Raw genomic sequence first — 21,059 nt, 5'->3', positions numbered from 1 at the left:
TTATGTTGTCACTTTTGCGTGATTCCATCTTTCCGGTGCTGAACTATAGCATCCAAAGTTCAATTGCATTGCCATGTTGAGTATATTTCTATGTCATTCTCTGCCTCGTGGATCTCTTGTATTGATTTGAATCCTTGGTCTGCTCGCGTCTATCGCCAATTCACACGAAATATTGAAGCAACCTTATTTTAAGGGTATTGTCATATAGTCATGTTCTAGTTGTAATCATTCTAAGAATATTGTTGATTAATCAACTGAGTAAGTAAATTTGAAGGTCCGTTTAGTCAAAATTAAAGGACCCCCTTAATTGTTTTAGTCATTTTTATACAGTTTTGTTTAGGAAAGTTGGCAAGCCGAACGTTAAATATCTGTATTTTTACGCTTAATCTGTTTCTCCCCTGATTGCAAGTAGTGAGAGTTCTGCTATGAATTTTATGGACATTTGTGCTATTTAAGTAAAGCTTTACCTAAGTATATATACCTAGTCATATTCAAATTTCAAGTTTTACGGGTCTCGTTCCACTTAACGAAATTTATTTATTATTTGTCCAACTGATCTGGCCTTGTGATTTTATAATGCTTTTGATTGTAATAAAATATGTAGCAACTACAACGGATTACTATTATGATTTTGGTGTGTCACTACCATACCCCATATCACAGAGGATGAAATGTTTCATGAAGTATATGAAAACCTGTTTTTGATACATTCAACGATTAAGAGGGTGGAATATAGGATGTAATGTTTTATGAAAGTATTTCAGTGCGAAAGAGTTTTTAAAGTGAAATCTATGAATATTGTGTTATTGAAAACTACGTGTTTCACTGTTTTTGGAACTACAACCTCCAAGAAGGTGCAATAGGGGCACAGGTTTCACTGACCCATGGCCTTCCAGCCCAACCTGCAAAGTATACGGACTTGAAATTTGATGAAGGTGTAAATCTTACGCTGAAAGCATCATTTAAGAAGAGATTGTTCGAAATTTCACTCATATGGGGGTGAAACATGGGTTGAAAGTCTTTTTTTTTTTTAAATATGTCCCTATGTCCCTATTGAAGCTATAACTACAAAACTACGAAAATTGACATTTGGTGTCTCAGTCAGATACAAAAAAGAAACAGGTTTTTAGCATTTTCTGAAATTCTTCCATTGGGGGATAAAATAATTAGTGAAGGTTTTTTGAAAATAAATCATTATTAAAGAACTACTGAAGCATTTTTATAGCTACATCTATGAAAATAGGTATTTGACATCTCGGTTGGATGTAAAAAAAATGTGTTTCGTTGCTTTTGGAAATTTAACTCACTAATAGAGTGAAATAGGGGATGTAATGTTTTATGAAATATTTCACTATGAAAGCATTTTTAGAATTAAATGGATGAAGATTTGAATTTGGCTCCTCGGCTCTAAATAGAAGAATACGTGTTTAATTGTTTTTGAAAACCCAACCCCTAAAGGGTGTGAGATGTTTCAGAAAATGGTTCATTATGAAAGGATTGCTAAATATATCTGACAATTCGTATTCGGCTAATATGTTACAATTTTTAAAAACTACATGTTTTTTTGGTTTTGGAACTTCGAGCATAAGGGGATGAAAATTTTAATGAAATATTTATTGCGTTATATTAAAATATTTTAAATCTGCATCTATGAAAACCGGTATTTCACTTCTCAATTAGATATAAAGAAATATGCGTTAGGGAATGAAAGACTGTACGGAGATATCACCACAAGAATACAAACGGCTTGATTAACAAAAACCTTGGACTCCAGCTGTCAGCATTGCTTTTTGATCATTCAGTAAAAGACCATGCTTCAACGGCGCTAAGTTTAGAAAGTTTAGAAAGTGTTGTAGTTTATAAAAGACATAAAAAAACGATTAAAGAAAAAAATTCTTTGCAGACCATGAACGGTCTACGCAAGTAAAGAAGCGGATGATAAGCTAGCTCTTTATGCAAATGAGTTGGTCAGTTTAAGTTCCGAGACATGTCATGCAGCAGGAACGGAATCCTATAGTTGCTACGATTGGCTAAAGGAAAAGTTTTGCAGAATCACTCGAAATCACTTCTGCAAGTGGCTAAGAATCTCGTAATGAATAAAAATTCTCTACTGAGAATTCCAAGGTGGGAGATGCAAGATTCCTCCCCCCCCCCCCTTCCCCCTCCTCACAATGCTATCCTTCTTTACCTACAGCAAAAAATAAATAAATAAATTAATAAATAAAACTAGAGAAATTTCTACTGTGAAACTATTTGCATACAAGAGAACGGCCCTTGAAATTTAACTCTTCAAAGTTTTAAGCCCTGCTCATTCCGGATATTGATTAGAAAGTGTTAATCCACATGTGAAACCTGAGTATATAATCCCTGTGACATTTGATCAACGGTGTTCCATAAGGACAGGTTCTCATTCAAAACGTTCGAAAATTCAATTTCTTTGTAGTTGCATTTTTTAAAGGTGTACTTGTCTAGACTCTTGGAACAGAAAGTTTTTTTTTTTTAATCCGTGCTTTACAAAAGTTTCTACAGTCCATTGTTTGAAGCAGTGTCACGGCTGCCATGAGCCGCGCGGGGTACCCGCCATGTGTCCAACGCCTTGTCACGGTTCGCGCGGCTCCCCCTGTTGGAGGTTCGAGTCCTCCCTCGGGCATGGTTGTGTGTGTGTTGTCCTTAGCATAAGTTACTGTAAGTAGTGTGTAAACATAGGGACTGATGGTTCAAATGGCTCTGAGCACTTTGGGACTTAACATCTGAGGTCATCAGTTTCCTAGAACTTAGAACGACTTAAACCTTACTAAATTAAGGACATCACACACACCCATGCTCGAGGCAGGATTTGAACCTGCGACCGTAGCGCTCGCGTGGCTCCCGACTGAAGCGCCTACAACCGCTCGGCCACATCGGCCGGTTTATCATGTATTCTAGAAGAGTTGCAAGGTCGTCAGTGGCACCTGTTCTTTCGAGAGCAGTTACTATCTTCATATCTATGGTTAAACGTTACCCAGCCATTGACCTTCGTCTGTGAGAATGCGCACAGGTTGCCGGAACTCTTACGGGAATCGTCACCTTAGTGTGAGCCAGTAATGAGTGGATGGACAAATACCTATTAAGTACATTACGTATGCGGATTGTGGACGGTTGGGGATGTGAGTCTCACGGGAAGCGTGCGAGGGATAAATTCCTGCAGTCGTGCTGTTCATGTGTGCCCTCGATGGCTCAGATGGATTGAGCGTCTGCCTTGTAAGCAGGAGATTCTGGGTTCGAGTCCCAGTAGGGGCACACTTTTCAGCTGTCCCCATCGAAGTATATCAACAACACCTGTCGGCAGCTGAGGGTTTCAATTAATTATCAGTTGTGAAGGTGATTCGATGAACCCTTTGCCAGGCACTTAAATGTGTTTTGCAGGGTATCCATATAGATGTAGATGATAACTCGTCCCGTGTCGCACGTGCTCAAAATGATTCATACTGCAGAATGCATGCAAACATACTCACCGAAAATACGGACGAATATCAAGTGCAGGCTGCCGAGTGCTGCATATCCAGCTTTGACAGATCGGCTTTTCCTGCCAAGAAGAACAGGAAGTTGCTGTCTAGGAACAATCAGAGGTAGAGGAAGGGTTCATAAATACTCCTTGACTTGCAGACTAAACGTAAATAACGAAAATACATTTTTGGTAAAAATTGGTCAAAACATAATCGGTTGCCCTCCGTATTGGATTAGCTGTTTTGAATATTGAAAATCTGACTTCAGATTCGTTTTCAGCGACATTAAAAATATATATGTAACACTCAGTTCATGCAAATCGAAGTAATAATATAACTAAATGTTTTCCCTAAACTTTGAACACATTTTTTTCGGGTAACTATTTTCTCAGAACGGCATGCAGCATAAATTAAAAGTGGTTCGTTCTCTTAACATCTACCTCTGATCCCTAAAAGTAAACACTTTTCTTAGGAACTTATAGCTATAATATGACATTTGTTAATATTAACTAATTTTTGTGTAGGCATAAGGAGTGAAACAAACCCTCAAAAATCAAACTCAAAGTTCGAATTAGCACTGTATCGTTAAATTTAAGGTTGTTTCATTGCGGTTAGGTATACGCTCCCATAAATTTTATGTTTTATCGATTGATGTTATCCATTTTCAATTTCAGAGGAATAATGTAGTATCAACTGATGTTACCCATTTTTGAATTCAGGTAACATATGAGGTGCCACACTGCACGCGCTCTGCGTACTCCAGTCTCGCAGGCCCTTGATCAAATCATAATTACGGGCGCCATTTTTTATTGAAAATCTAAATTTAAGCTCATAGTATTATCACTCGTAATTCCCAAACAGATCTTTCGAATGTATTTTCATTGTCTCAAAAAGAATTTCAAATGTACCCTTTTTTGCTCATTTGTATGAGAACCTGGCCGTAACGCCGGAATATACTCACGAGATTTTTTTTCAGAGACGCTGTACGTTCGCGAGAAGACTTTCGTTCTGCGCGTGTCGAAGGACATTCCTCAGATATTACTGTGTGTGTGCTACTCAGTCGTGCCATTTAAGTGTACATCTTTGCATAGTTTTCCTTTCACGATGTAAACAGTGTTCCGCTCAGTTGCTAACTGGCCAGTGAGTGGTTCCGAAGGTATCGGATGTGCGGTGCGTTCGGTCTGCTAGGACAACAGCAGACTAGCGTGGTGCGATGGCAGAAGCAGACACTGAGGGAGCTAGCTGCTGGGACGCCAGCGAACAATTTATGCCAAGTAAGACGAAGAGGACTATTCTAAAATTACGAGCCGTCTCAAAAGTGTTTACCATTGGTAAATCTTGCTGTTGAGTCTGACAAAACTGGCAGTTTTGCCTAGAGATACATTAGAGAGAGCTACAGGAAATCCCCCCACCCCCCTCAATGATTTTTTGGTTGTGATGACAGGCCGATTGGTAGTGTAGCCCGAGATCTAAGTTAGGTTGGAAGGTGGTAATTTGATTGAGAGTTGTTTACGCCAACGATTATGAATGCCGACTAAACGTTGTGCGAGCAGATTGCCCTGTAGCGTAGCCTAGCGTTTCCGTCCGCGCCACATTTAACACACTTTCTCTAACTGTGTACAAAAGTCTCACAACAGCCACGATAACTACGTTTCTGGTGGGGGGAGGGTAGAGTCCACTATGTAACTTTCACTGCAAATTTTAGTAACCGCATAAACTAACCGAAATAGAAGCGTAATTTTAACTATATTTCCTTTTGTGGGAAAATAATGGTTTTCCTCTTTCGGCAGCAACTGTAATATGTAGGCGACTTATTAGTTTTTTTTAACTCTGAATCATGATCTCAATAGACGCAGTGCTTTTTTTACGTTACTTGATTTGTGGTCTATAGTAAACAATGCAACGAATTGGTAAATTCTTTGAAGTTTGACGTGTGTTACATAGACGACGTCTGCAATGTTCGTAAGGCCAAGTTTGCATATATTCGGTGTCTGTTTTTTTGGCCATGTACTGTATAATTAAAGGGAGGAGGATTATGTTCAAGGAGCAGTGCATTAGCAGTCTATGGAGAAATTAAGAATTAGGATCCAAAGAACGGCATGCTCGGGCAGTTCGTGCTATTCTGTTGACCACTGTGTAATTCGGACACAGTGATCATTGCCTCTCCCTCGTAACCAGGGGACTCGGGTGCTAATCCTGGTCTGGCACAAATTTTCAACAGTGCCCATTGACTAAAGTCTGTGCCCATTGTCAGCTAATGTCATTGTTTCGGTGTTAAATTGTATTTTGTTCACGATACGTAGTTTGGCTTTTTCATGGATAACAGCTTTGAAAAGCGTACAGGTTATATTGATATTTGCTCGTCGTTAGTCCAAGGCAACTATAGCGATTTATAAACACAGTTGTAGTTCGTATTAAGCCTACATACGTAATTGTGTCCTGTGTTTCTTTACCAAGAACTACTTCGTAAGTAATTCCCCTGTAGTGGTATTTTGTTTTAGTATTTTGTTTAAATATTTATAGACTGCAGGCTTGGATGAAATATGAAACACATGTCCGAAGTTCCTGTTGATACTGCAGATACTGTTTCATCCGTACTAGGGGCCAAAACATTTCATCTAATACAGAAGGACACAATTTGTCTCGAGATTTAGCAATTTTTCGTAATAGAGGCCTTGCTTCGATATATTTTTCTCTAATTCTTGTTTGGATTTAATCTTAAAACACACTAACTCTTCCACCACTTATTCGATATGTGGTTTTATCCATTTCGTAGCCTAGAGTTCCTAAACGGTCGATAATATTAATGATTTCCTTTCTCAATTATATTTTCTGTAAATCTCCTGTTTATGGTTATTGCTAACATGTTTCACGTTCTCACTTTTATTATTTTTTATTTTCTAGTTTTGTGCCTTGTAGCCAAATTTTCTTTGAATCTGGTTTTTAATTCTGAAATAGTAACAGTTGAAGGTCAAGAGAAGATTGCGGTCTATTTGAGGAGAGTGGCTTGGAGATTTTTTATAACAGACGTATACAGGTCATGGGGATCCTTACCTATATACATTTACTTCGAGTGTGATGTAGCCCATTCTCTTGTCATGATCTCGGCTGTATCGTAGCACATTGTCTCGGTTAGGTTGGAGATTTCTGTTGAGAGTTGCCGAAGTCAACGAAAGTGATTACAAAGTAAAGACTGTGCTAACAGAACGATCTGTAGCGTAGTCCAACACGTTCTTTCTGTCCTTTTAAAGCCTCTTTTAATTAAAAATAACTAAAGCTGCAAGATACAATCACAAAAACTGTATTACGTAATAGAGTAATCCCAGACTATTGTTGTGTAAGTTGTGTGCGTACACTATTTTTTTTGTCAGTGAATATACATTTTTTTACTCATTTGCTGGGTTTCAATTTTCCCCGTTTTCTGGCAAAAAACCTTTTCCTGTGAAGGGCCCATTAGCTTGTCGGTTATATTTGTGACTTTCTCGACGGTCAGTAATTTCCTGATAGTCCATCCACCGGCGTCATTGTTAACATCGGATATAGATTTTAGTATTAGGAAGGCTAATATGAAGCTAATGCATAAGTAGGTCTAATAATTAATAAAAATAGGAATGCGGGTAAGCTACTACAAACAGCATAGTGAACGCATTGTTGTGGCCAAGATAGCCACGAATCCCACGCCTACCAAAGTCGTAAAAGTAGTCCGCAGATGATGAAGAAATTGATGAAATGTGTGATGAGATAAAAGAAATCATTCGGATAGTGATGGGAGATGAAAATTTAATATTAATGGGTGACTGGAATTCGACAGTAGGAAATGGAAGAAAAGGAAACGTAGTAGGTGAATATGGAATGGGGGTAAAAAATGAAAGAGGAAGCCGCCTGGTAGGTTTTTGCCCAGAGCATAACTTAATCATAGCTAACACTTGGTTCAAAAATCATGAAAGAAAATTGTATACGTGGAAGAGACCTGGAGATACTGCAATATTTCATATATATTATATAATGGTAAGACAGAGATTTAGGAACCAGATTTTAAATTGTAAGACATTTCCAGGGGCAAATGTGGACTCTGATCACAATATATTGATTATGAACTGTAGATTAAACTGAAGAAACTGGAAAAAGGTGGGAATTTAAGGAGATGGGACCTGAAAGAACTGACAGAATCAGAAGTCGTAGAGTGTTTCAGGAAGATCATTAGGGAACGATCTACGGGAATGGGGGAAAGTAATACAGTGTGATGAGGGATCTGAGTGGTGTACTGTCAAGGGGGAGGGGGTTCCTCAGGGATCAGTGTTGGGGCCGCTCCAGTTCCTTATTTATATAAATGATATGCCCTCAAGTATTACGGGTAACTCTAAAATATTTCTGTTTGCTGATGACACTAGCTTGGTAGTAAAGGATGTTGGGTGCAACATTGACTCCGTTTCAAGTAGTGCAGTACATGACCTCAGTCCATGGCTTGTAGAAAATAAACTAACGTTAAATCACAGTAAGCTTCAGTTTTTACATTTTCTAACACACAATTCAACAAAACCTGACGTTTTAATTTCACAGCATGGGCATATGATTGGTGAAACTGAACGGTTCACATTCCTAGGTGTTCACATAAATAGTAAGATGTCGTGGAAAGCCCACGTTCAGAATCTTGTTCAAAGACTTAATACTGCCATTTTCACTATTGGAACGGTGCCGAAAGTGAGTGATACTTCGACAAGTAAATTAGTCTACTTTGCTTATTTCCATTCACTTATGTCGTATGGTATTATGTTTTTGGGTAACTCTTCCCATTCTAGAAGGATATTTTTGGCTCAGAAACTGGAGGTTCGGGCAAAAAGTGGTGTGAGTTCACGAACCTCTTGTCGACTTCTGTTCAGGGAGTCTGGGTATTTTGACCTTGGCCTCTCAATATGTATATTCCTTATTGTCGTTTCTTGTTACCAATATTAGTTTATTTCCAACAATTAGCAGCTTTCACTCGGTTAATACTCGGGAGAAATCAAACCTCCATTTGGATCGGACTTCCTTAACTCTTGTGCAAAAATGTGTGAGTATACTGCTGCATCCATTTTCAATAAGCTGCCACTCGAATTCAAAAATCTTAGCAGTAATCCACGCGCTTTCAAATCGAAACTGGAGTGTTTCCTCATGGGTCACTCCTTTTATTCTGTCGAGGAGTTAATTGAAAAATTAAGCTGATTCTCATTGTACTGCTGATAGCGTTTGCTTAAACTTATGGACTGATTTTCTCTCAGGTTCATGAACATGTATTTCTATCTGTTATTACTTTTCTGTTGTAAGTTCATGTGTCGCCCTAACCGCCGTCTGCTTCACGTCTGCTGTGCAGCGAGCTACCTTAATTTAAGTATTAACTCTATTTTTCTTACTTGTCACTTCTTCTTCCGTGTGTTTTTGCTTTTAGGAAGCTTTAATTGTCGAGTGCTAATAATAGTGTTACATAGATTTCGTGTTTGTTTTGAATACAGTCAGAGAGAGTCCTTGTAGTCAGCCATAGTGCCAGTAGTGCTAGTGTTTGTTTTGAATACAGTCCAGAGACAGGTAGTGCTATTTTCATTGTTTTCCACAAGAAGTGGTTAGCAATCACAGTTTAGTCAGTAATCAATCGCCTTTAGTGAATTAGCAGTCTACTTAAAAGTTGATTAAGTCTCTTCGGTAAATTGATTCCTTAGGATGGATAGGATGTGTGACTGCTGTGTACGGACGCTGGCCACTCTTCGCGAACAGCTGAGCGTGTTGATGGCCGCGGTCAGCCGTCTTCAGGCTGCTGCCTCGGAGTGTAGCGGCAGTGGGTAGTCTGGTGCGTCGCATGGTGCACCCCAGGTATTAGATGCTTCACCCACTGTCCCTGCTGTCGAGAGATCTTCGCGGGTACTGGGCGCGGTTGGGCCACCCTCTCCCCAAGGGGAGTGGCGGGTTCAGTGGCGTTCGCGGCGCACGAGGCGGAGGGTCAATGTGGAGGCTGGCCGTGTGGCATCGCCCGCTCTGCCTGTGAATGGACATGTGGCTGCTCCTTCAGCAAGGTCCGAGCAGGCACACGGGGGGAGGGGTTTATTAGTTATTGGGAGCTCCAACGTTAGGCTAGTGATGGAGCCCCTTAGGGAAATGTTATAGTTCTGGGAGGAGATTTTAATTTAGCTGGATATAGACTGGGAGACTCAAACGTTCATAACGGGTGGCAGGGACAAAGAATCCATTGAAATATTTTTAAGTGCTTTATCTGAAAACTACCTTGAGCAGTTAAACAGAGAACCGACTCGTGGCGATAATATATTAGACCTTCTGGTGACAAACAGACCCGAACTATTTGAATCAGTTAATGCAGAACAGGGAATCAGCGATCATAAAGCGGTTACTGCATCGACGATTTCAGCCGTAAATAGAAATATTAAAAAGGTAATAAGATTTTTCTGTTTAGCAAAAGTGACAAAAAGCAGATTACAGAGTACCTGACGGCTCAACACAAAAGTTTTGTCTCAAGTACAGATAGTGTTGAGGGTCAGTGGACAAAGTTCAAAACCATCGAACAATATGCGTTAGATGAGTATGTGCCAAGGAAGATCGTAAGAAATGGAAAAGAGCCACCGTGGTACAACAACAGAGTTAGAAAACTGCTGCGGAAGCAAAGGGAACTTCACAGCAAACATAAACACAGCCAAAGCCTTGCAGACAAACAAAAATTACGCGAAGCGAAATGTAGTGTAAGGAGGGCTATGCGAGAGGCTTTCAATGAATTCGAAAGTAAAGTTCTATGTACTGACTTGGCAGAAAATCCTAAGAAATTTTGGTCCTATGTCAAAGCGGTAGGTGGATCAAAACAAAATGTCCAGACACTCTGTGACCAAAATGGTACTGAAACAGAGGATGACAGACTAAAGGCCGAAATACTAAATGTCTTCTTCCAAAGCTGTTTCACAGAGGAAGACTGCACTGTGCTTCCTTCTCTTGAAGTCGCACAGTTGACAAAATGGTAGATATCGAAATAGACGACAGAGGGATAGAGAAACAATTAAAATCGCTCAAAAGAGGAAAGGCCTCTGGTCCTGATGGGATACCAGTTTGATTTTACACAGAATACGCGAAGGAACTTGCCCCCTTCTTGCAGCGGTGTACCGTAGGTCTCTAGAAGAGCGAAGCGTTCCAAAGGATTGGAAAAGGGCACAGGTCATCCCCGTTTTCAAGAAGGGACGTCGAACGGATGTGCAGAACTATAGACCTATATCTCTAACGTCGATCAGTTGTAGAATTTTGGAACACGTATTATGTTCGAGTATAATGCCTTTTCTGGAGACTAGAAATCTACTCTGTAGGAATCAGCATGGGTTTCGAAAAAGACGGCCGTGTGAAACCCAGCTCGCGCTATTCGTCCACGAGACTCAGAGGGCCTTAGACACGGGTTCACAAGTAGATGCCGTGTTTCTTGACTTCCGCAAGGCGTTTGACACAGTTCCCCACAGTCGTTTAATGAACAAAGTAAGAGCATACGGACTATCAGATCAGTTGTGTGCTTGGATCGAGGAGTTCCTAGATAACAGAACGCAGCATGTCATTCTCAATGGAGAGAAGTCTTCCGAAGTAAGAGTGATTTCAGGTGTGCCGCAGGGGAGTGTCATAGGACCGTTGCTATTCACAATATTCATAAATGACCTGGTGGATGACATCGGAAAGTCTCTGAGGCTTTTTGCAGATGATGCTGTGGTGTATCGAGAGGTTGCAACAATGGAAAATTGTACTGATATGCAGGAGGAGCTGCAGCGAACTGACGCATGGTGCACGGAATGGCAATTGAATCTCAATGTAGACAAGTGTAATGTGATGCGAATGTATAGAAAGATAGGTCCCTTATCATTTAGCTACAAAATAGCAGGTCAGCAACTGGAAGCAGTTAATTCCATAAATTATCTGGGAGTACGCATTAGGAGTGATTTAAAATGGAATGTTCATATAAAGTTGATCGTCGGTAAAGCAGATGCCAGACTGAGATTCATTGGAAGAATCCTAAGGAAATGCAATCCGACAACAAAGGAAGTAGGTTGCAGTACGCTTGTTCGCCCACTGCTTGAATACTGCTCAGCAGTGTGGGATCCACACCAGATAGGTTTGATAGAAGAGATAGAGAAGATCCAACGGAGAGCAGCGCGCTTCGTTGCAGGATCATTTAGTAATCGCGAAAGCGTTACGGAGATGATAGATAACCTACAGTGGAAGACTCTGCAGGAGAGACGCTCCGTAGCTTTGCATGGGCTTTTGTTGAAGTTTCGAGAACATACCTTCACCGAAGAGTCAAACAGTGTATTGCTGCCTCCTACTTATATTTCGCGAAGAGACCACGAGGATAAAATCAGAGAGATTAGAGCCCACACAGAAGCATACCGAGAATCCTTCTTTCCACGTACAATACGAGACTGGAATAGAAGGGAGAACGGATAGAGGTACTCAGGGTACCCTCCGCCACACACCGTTAGGCGGCTTGCGGAGTACGGATGTAGATGTAGATACTGACACGTTCCATGACCTTGAAGATTTGCTCCTCAATTTGGGCCTACGGAACTTGACATGCGCAGAGAAAGAGGGTAACAGAAGATATATTGAATTTAATTTATGAAAGGAGAAAATACAAAAATGCAGTAAATTAAGCCGGCAAAAAGAAATACTAATGTCTCAAAATGAGATCGACAGGAAGTGCAAAATGGCTAAGCAGGGATATCTAGAGGACAAACGTAAGGATGTAGAGGCGCATATCACTAGGGGTAAGATAGATACTGCCTACAGGAAAATTAAAGAGACCTTTAGAGAAACGAGATTCACTTGTATGCATATCAAGAGCTCAGATGGAAACCCTGTTATCAGCAAAGAAGGGAATGCAGAAAGGTGGAAGGTGTATATAGAGGATCTATACAAGGGCAGTGTACTTCAGGACAATATAATGGAAATGGAAGAGGATGTAGATGAAGATGAAATGGGAGATGACATACTGCGTGAAGAGTTTGACAGAGCACTGAAAGACCTTAATCGAAACAAGATCCCGGGAGTAGGCAACATTCCATTAGAACTACTGACAGCCTTGGGAGACCCAACTCTGACAGAACGTTACTGTCTGATGAGCAAGATGCATGAGACAGCCGAAATACCGTCAGACTTCAAGAAGAATGAAATAATTCCAATTTCAAAGAAAGCAGGTGATGACAGATGTGAAAATTAGCGAACTATCAGTTTAATAAGTCACAGCTGCAAAATACTAACGCAAATTCTTTACAGACGAATGGAAAAAATGGTAGAAGCCGACCTCAGGGAAGACCAGTTAGGATTCCGTAGAAATACTGGATCATGTGAGGCAATACTGACCCTACGACTTACCTTATTAAGTAGATTAAGGAAAGGCAAACCTACGTTTCTAACATTTGTAGACTTAGAGAAATCTTTTGACAATGTTGACTGGAATACTCTCTTTCAAATTCTGAAGGTGGCAGGGGTAAAATACAGGGAGCGAATTCAATTTACAATTTGTACAGAAAGCAGGTGGCAGTTATAAGAGTCAAGGGATATGAAATTGAAGCAGTGGTTGGGTAGGGAATGAGACAGGGTTGTAGACTATTCCCAATGTTATTCAATCTGTTTATTGAGCAAGCAGTAAAGGAAACAAAAGAAAAATTCTGAGTAGAAATTAAAATCCATGGATAAGAAACTAAAACCTTGAGGTTTGCCGATGACTTTGTAATTCAGAGACAGCAAAGAACCTAGAAGAGTAGCTGAACAGAATGAAGTGTCCTGAAGGGATGATATAAGATCAGCATCAATAAAAGCAAAACGAGGATAATGGAATGTAATCGAATTAGGGTGGGTGATGCTGAGGGAATTAGATTAGGAAATGAGACATTTAAAGTAGTAAAGGAGTTTTGCTATTTAGGGAGCAAAATAACTGATGACGGTCGAAGTAGAGAGGATATAAAATGTAGACTGTCAATGGTAAGAAAAGTGTTTCTAAAGAAGAAAAATTTGCTAACATCGAGTATAGCTTTAGGTATCAGGAAGTCTTTTCTCCGAGTATTTGTATGCAGTGTAGCCACGTATGGAGGTGAATAATGGACAATAAATAGTTTGAACATGAAGAGAATAGAAGCTTTCGAAATGTGGTGCTACAGAAGAATGCTGAAGATTAGATGGGTAGATCACATTACTAATGTGGAGGTATTGAATAGGATACGGGAGAAGAGAACTTTGTGGCACAACTTGACTAGAAGATGGGGTCGGATGGTAGGACACGTTCTGAGGCATTAAGGGATCACGAATTTAATATTGGAGGGCAGCGTGGAGGGTAAAAATCGAGGAGGGAGTCCAGGAGATGAATACACTAAGCAGATTCACAAGGATGTAGGTTGCAGTGGGTACTGGGAGATGAAGCTTCCAGACGATACAGTAGCATGGAGAGCTACATCAAACCAGTCTGTGGACTGAAGACAACAACAACAACAACAAGGTATTTGTGTGATGTGTAACCTTCAACAGAAGTGGGGCAGACAAGAGGGTTAGATTATATGTACTTTCCATTGAAATTGATCCATAATGGGGAGATACTCAATGGGAAAATAATATGCTAATTTACTATCCACAGACCGCAAATGGACTGATCATGAACGAGGAATGAAAATTTAGTCACACTTCTGATTGTACACGTATTATTTGACCCCCCCCCCCTCTCTCTCTCTCTCTCTCTCTCTCTCTCTCTCTCTCTCTCTCTCTCTCTCTCTCTCTCTCTCTCTCTCTCTCTCTCTAGTGCTAGTTCTAATAAATAATTCAATTCATTAATGGTGTCGGAAGAGATGGTTAGCAAGAAATCCTTTAGGCTCCTCGTAAACTGAAATCTGTCAGTAGTAAAGCTTTTTATGGCTGCCGGCAAGTTATTGAAAACATCGTTCTCCTTAATGATGGAGACTTTCTTGCACCAAAGTAATTAACTTACCAATTTTTGTGGAGATTATTCACTTCTAGTTATGACTTCATGAAATGAGCTGTTGATTTGAAAATATTCATTTGTTTTTAAACACAATATTCACGGTGAGAACGTATCTTCCATCTCCACCATGTTAACTGATCTATTTATATGATCCTTATTCTAAGTTGTGTTATATTAACGGTAAAACACAAAACATTACTTACATGCATTTCCACTGTTTTCCAACAAGCTGACAATTTTTCATGAATAATATATTAATACTGAAATTTTTAGAAAAATTTTGAAAGAGAGGTTTTGCAGGCAAATTTCAAAAATATAAAGACCATAGTGTTCATTATAATACAACTTCTCCATGGTTTTTAATTCCTACTCCGAAGTTTTCTTTTGTTTTCTTTACTGCTTGCTCAGCAAACAGATTGAATAACATCGGAGATAGGCTACAACCCTGTCTCACTCCCTTCCCAACCACTGCTTCCCTTTCATATCCCTCGACTCTTCATGCCCTCGAGTAAGAAAACTGACCGTTAGAATTCCATGGTTCTGGGATAAATGGTTTGAGAGGAAAGGTACATTTAGTTAGAAAAGTTACGGAAAATTTAAAGTTGCATTGCACTTAACGTCGTACATGCACTCATTTAAATTCATAGTTTCTTTCACTTTCCAATAGTATGCATGCTGTACAAAAACATAACATTTGTTTCATGATATTTACTTTTTTATTTCTTGCAAGTCTTCTAGAACTTCTCTCGAAAACTTTGTGGGTAGATCTTGGCATTTGTTTTGTTCAGAAACGTTATTACTGTAGCAAACAACTGACTACGAGACAAGAAAAAATGTATTCAATAGGTGAAAGCTCAAAAACTACGGGTAAAATGTCCCTAGGCTTATCATCTCAAAGAAGAGATGGCACAGAGAAACAAGTGGGCATGTCTTACATAGCAAGCTGCCATTTAAACCGACATTTTAGTACCTTCAAATAAGGATTTGGAATAAAATACTTTCATATTCGCACTAAGTGTAAATCAAACTGGTACAGTCACCAATAAACAAAATTATTTTCATTGTTTTCGGGGTTCCTTTTGCCTTTCGGAATAAATATATTGCGAATCAGCAGTTAACATGCCTGGTTCCCCAAACAGGAGACGACTAGAAACTTCCGTAATGTGGTGGTGTAGAAGAATGCTAAAAAAGTTTTGATCGAATAGCTGATGGGGAGATACGAAATCAGATTAGGGAGTAGAGAAATTAATGGCACAAATTGACAAAAAGAAGCGATCGTGGGTAAATGTCATATTTCGATTCCACCCATCCGCTGTGACCCACGACGTTCTGCATTACTTTGATTAGTTGCATTTCGAAGGATACCAGTGGCCTTATTAAATGTTAACTGTGATTGCCTTCGTTTCTAGATCAATTTATAATGTTCGTTAACTATGATTTTTTTCGGAATATATCGCTATGAACTCTGGGTGGAACCACAGAACACAGCTTAAATTGTCGTTGAAGAAACGAGTAGTGATTGTATTTTTATCTTTCTTATCCGACACGTTGCGGTATCCAAGGTATAATGGGGTACACAGTTGAAAACTTTGATTAAATGTACAAAATTGATAAATAAGAGAATTACAAATCTTTATATGAACACATTATGATGTATTAATCACAAAAATACAAGAACATTGCCATAAAATAAAACAACAATATTTTCTCACTCAAAAACAGAAATTTATATCATTTGCACGCGGCAGAATGGGGTGGTAAATACAAGTGATTACAAAAACGTATAAAATTATCGGAAATGCAGAAAATATTGGCTTGCTCGGTATTTTTTTTAGTTTAAAGTGAGTATTAATGTCAAACTACAGTTTTCATGTATCGTATCCTTTTCTTGAGGCTGTTTACAAAATTCACACACGGGGAGACACTCATCATCTTCGCTATCTATTCCTGCACAAGAATCGTGTGTCCATTTTTTGCACGTGGAACAAGCGACCCAACCTCCAACTGATTTTGAATATAACCCACCACAATATACACACTGACAGTCAGAACTTACCTCATAATCACTCTCGTTAGTATAGTATTCTTACTCCTTTCTTCCATTTATCTTCAGGCTCTTTCTCTCGTTTTTGAGTTCTTAATTTTATTCTCTTTCGCAAAAAGTTTTCTGTTTGCTCTTTCTTCTTTGTCAAAGTTCTTTTTTCTATTTCTCCCATTAATGACTTTTAACTCTTTTTTGTACGGCGAATCAGTTAAAACAACGTTGTTCCCCCTTTTCAGTCTCGCTCTTTTCTTGCTTTCGTTAACTTTTGACAAGAAAATCAGAATCTCAGGTGAAATATGAAATGAGGAGGTTGTGTTGTCAGTTGTCATCCAAGAGCACCCAAGATTAGAACAATTAGCCCCAATAACTTTGTTATTCTTAGGCGGCAGTTCATTGTAACAATTCGCTGAAACCTCGTCCCCTTGATTATCCAGCCCGTTTGAGTCGTCTTTTTCAGCTGGTGTGCTAGGTGAAGGCAATTCCAATTGTTCAGATATAATAACCCCTTCATCTGACGGCCTATCACGTCCGCTGTCAGTTGTGTGTGCCGATAGGAAGTGTGCGTCTTGAATATGGATGGGTCCGTGGGCCATATTGCAGTAGCTTCGAAACCTTTAATAGCGGTTTTCATTGTTGCGCTTTAGACGAAAGCTGAACCAAAAAGCGTTGAAATTTGAAAGATAGTTACGACTTTCCCTGCGTGGCTTCGCAGCCATTTTCGAAGCTGATCACTATAACGAGGATTTATAAAACAAACATCAAGCGGCTGAAGTCTGTGAGAGTAATGTGGTGGTGAAGAAACGCCACTCTCCCTCGCGTAGTCCATAACGTCATTGTTCGTGGTATGAGCTGAGTGGCCATCTGATATAAGGAGAACTGGGACGTGCTTTGATGTCTTAGAGAATACCACTAATTGTGGAAACCATACAAAGAATGACTCTGTGGCCATCCATGCGGTGCTGTGGACCTCAGCGCAACCTCCTGCTGTCAGTCCTAACTCAAATTCTTTCTGCTTCTTCTTTAGTGGAAAAATAATCGTAGGAGGAATGTCAGCTCCGCTTGCTGACGTACTAATGAGGATGGTTGCAGTTTCGCCCCTTTCTGCAGAGGTTAACGATCGCACTGGACGGTTCCCTTTGCAAGCTGCGATGTTCGATTGGTTTTTAGCATTAACCGAGACGCCTGTTTCATCACAATTAGTTATTTGAGAAGTCATTAGTTTGTGATTGTCAGTTACATTTGTTAGCAACGAAAAAAACCTATCGACAGCTACTTTATTAAAATCAATGATTCTTGTACCAGATAAAGCTTCGGGCTTGCGAACAAAGCCGCATTTGCTTCTTCATTGTTTCGTGATGTAATAAAGATTTCGATTTGTTTTGCTCGAAATTTTCGAAACGGTATCTGTAAAAACGTGCAAAAATTGAAATGGCAAAACTGTGCACCTGCCGAAATACGAGTGCGTATACTCATTTGAAAACATTTTCCTACACCGCTTCTGATACGCTAGAGGTTACCGCACAGTAAACAACAATTGTAGTTGACCGTTTGCCTGCATCGTATAAAGTACGGCCAATAAAATATTTTTGTAGGGGGGACACATCATCTCATCCTAAATGGAGAGTTCATCTATACGTGTAAAAGTAACCACTTGTGCCAGAGGGAAGTGTGTTGGGAGCCTTATTGTTCCTGTTGTATGTTAACATTACAGATAATATAAGTAAGCTCACATATTTCGAAAATGATGCCGATATCGACATTGAGGTAACAAAGGTCGTGTGAAGCGATATGCACATACAGGGGATAGTAAAAATGTGACCACCTATACTTGCATCTACATGGATACTCTGCAAGTCAAATTTAAGTGCATGGCAGATTGTTCATCGAACCACCTTCACAAGTCTCTATTATTCCAATCTCGCATAGCACCCGGAAAGAATGATCACCTGTGTCTTTCCATACGAGCTCTGACTTCCCTTATTTTATCGTTGTGGTCGTTTCTACCTACGTAGGTCGGTGTCAACAAAATATTTTCGCATTCGGAGGAAAAAGTTGGTGATTGGAATTTCGTGAGAAGATACTGTCGCAACGAAAAACGCTTTTCTTTTAATGATGTCCAGCCCAAATCCAGTATCATTTGTGTGACACACTCTCTCCTATTTCGCGATAATAGAAAACGTGCTGCCTTTCTTTGGACTTTTTCGATCTACTCCGTAAGTCCTATCTTGTAAGGATCCCACATCTTCCAGCAGTATTCTAAAAGAGGACGGAGAAGCGTAGTGTAGGCAGTCTCCTTTGTAGGTCTGTTACGTTTTCTAAGTGTCGTGCCAATAAAACGCAGTCTTCGGTTAGCCTTAACTGCAACATTTTCTATGTGTTCTTTCCAATTTAAGTTGTTCGTTATTGTATAATAATAATGGCGTGTGACGAGGGCCTCCCATCGGGTAGATCGTTCGCCTGGTGCAAGTCTTTCGATTTGACGCCACTTCGGCGACTTGCGCGTCGATGGGGATGAAATGATGATTAGTACAACACAACACCCAGTCCCTGAGCGGAGAAAATCTCCGACCCAGCCGGGAATCTAACCCGGTCTTTTAGGATTGACAGTCTGTCGTGCTGACCACTCAGCTACTGCGGGCGGACGTTAGTTATTGTAACACCTAGTTATTTAGTTGACTTTACGGCTTTTAGATTAGACTGCAACTTCTCTGATAGTGATTCGTCCATTCTGCTTCGCCAGCAATATTGCGGGATCAGTAACGACCTGATTTGCGGATATTGCGGGCGTACCTTAACTGGCTTCTGTCTTCATTGATTAGCGGCTACCTTTGAAATAGTTGTACCACTCCTTTAGCCCTGCAGTACCCATTACTTTGTCCACAAACACACGATGGTTTCAACTTGAGAATTGCCAAGCTTGGAGCCAAATGTGATGTAAAGACGTCATTTTGCTCAGAATACTAAATCCAACGTGTACCACTTGCAAGCGTTCCAAAGTAGTGGAGAAAATCAGGTATGTGTGCTAAATATGCCTGAAAACATGAGCGCATGCGCGCCCTGATACCATTGTTGATTTCAACAATTAAAAAAGGTCGGATATTTTTTGAACAGCTCATGTATATAAGCCATCGCCAGTGATGTCGAAAGAGCAAGATACCCCTAAATACGGCAGTTGTATAGGTAGTTCGAATGGAGCGGTCTATTGTCTGACGTATCTCCATAACAGCTCCGAACCGAATACCCCAAAGTTCGACAAATGGTTCAAATGACTCTGAGCACTATGGGTCTTAACATCTATCGTCATCAGTCCCCTAGAACTTAGAACTACTTAAACCTAACTAACCTAAGGACATCACACAACACCCAGCCATCACGAGGCAGACAAAATCCCTGACCCCGCCGTGAATCGAACCCCGGAACCCAGACGCGGAAAGCGAGAACGCTACCTTCACGTCAGGAATCAAGCTGAGCTCAGAAGGGCGCAAGTCCGGGGTTGTCTCTGGCTGATACTGATCTTCGGCCTGACGTGGCTGCTTGTCCTGTTCCAGGGGTTGCCCCTCAGTCTGCAAGATCCGAGCAGTCGCAGAGGGTGGTCTTACTGGTAGTTGGGAGCTCCAACGTCAGGCGCGTAATGGGGCCCCTTAAGGATATGGCAGCAAGAGAGGCGAAGAAAACCAATGTGCAATCCGTGTGCATACCGGGGTGGGTCATTCCAGATGTGGAAAGGGTCCTTCCGGATGCCATGAAGGGTACAGGTTGCACCCATTTGCAGGTGGTCGCTCATGTCGGCACCAATGATGTGTGTCGCTATGGATCGGAGGAAACCCTCCCTGGCTATCTGATTTGGTGAAGACTGCCAGTCTCGCTAGCCGGATGAAAGCAGAGCTCACCATCTGCAGCATCGTCGATAGGACTGACTGCTGACCTTTGGTAAAGAGCTGAGTAAAGGGTCTGAATCAGAGGCTGAGATTGTTCTGCGACCGTGTGGGCTGCAGATTCCTAGACTTGAGCCATAGGGTGGTGGGGTTTCGGGTTCCGCTGGATAGGTCAGGAGTCAACTACACGCAACAAGCGGCTACACGGGTAGCAGGGGTTGTGTGGCGTGGGCTGGGCGGTTTTTTAGGTTAGATGGCATTGGGCAAGTACAAAAAGGGCGGCAGCCTCAACGAGTTCGGGGCAAAGCAGGACATGAGGGGACCAAGCAGCAATCGGTATTGTAATGGTAAACTGTCGAAGCTGCGTTGGTAAAGTACCGGAACTTCAAGCGCTGATAGAAAGTACCGAAGCTGAAATCGTTATAGGTACAGAAAGCTGGCTGAAACCAGAGAGAAATTCTGCCGAAATTTTTACAAAGGTACAGACAGGTAGAAAGGATAGATTGCATGCAACCGGTGGTGGAGAGTTAGTCGCTGTTAGTAGAAGTTTATCCTGTAGTGAATTAGAAGTGGATAGTTCCTGTGAATTATTATGGGTGGAGGTTACACGCAACAGCCGAGCTAGGTTAATAATTGGCTCCTTTTACCGACCTCCCGATCCAGCAGCATTAGTGGCAGAA

General features: G+C 40.7%; 1 non-coding gene across 1 annotated transcript; it reads left to right on the top strand.

Annotated features, from left to right (window-relative positions):
* The first annotated feature begins 3,204 nt into the window (after positions 1-3,204).
* Positions 3,205-3,279, top strand: Trnat-ugu (transfer RNA threonine (anticodon UGU)). The gene has a single exon. It is a non-coding gene; the product is annotated as a tRNA-Thr (tRNA).
* The last annotated feature ends 17,780 nt before the right edge of the window (positions 3,280-21,059 follow it).

This window comes from Schistocerca gregaria, unplaced genomic scaffold (genome assembly GCF_023897955.1).
Source record: "Schistocerca gregaria isolate iqSchGreg1 unplaced genomic scaffold, iqSchGreg1.2 ptg000198l, whole genome shotgun sequence".
Taxonomy (NCBI): Eukaryota; Metazoa; Arthropoda; class Insecta; order Orthoptera; family Acrididae; genus Schistocerca; species Schistocerca gregaria.
This window is presented reverse-complemented; position numbering and strand designations above follow the sequence as displayed.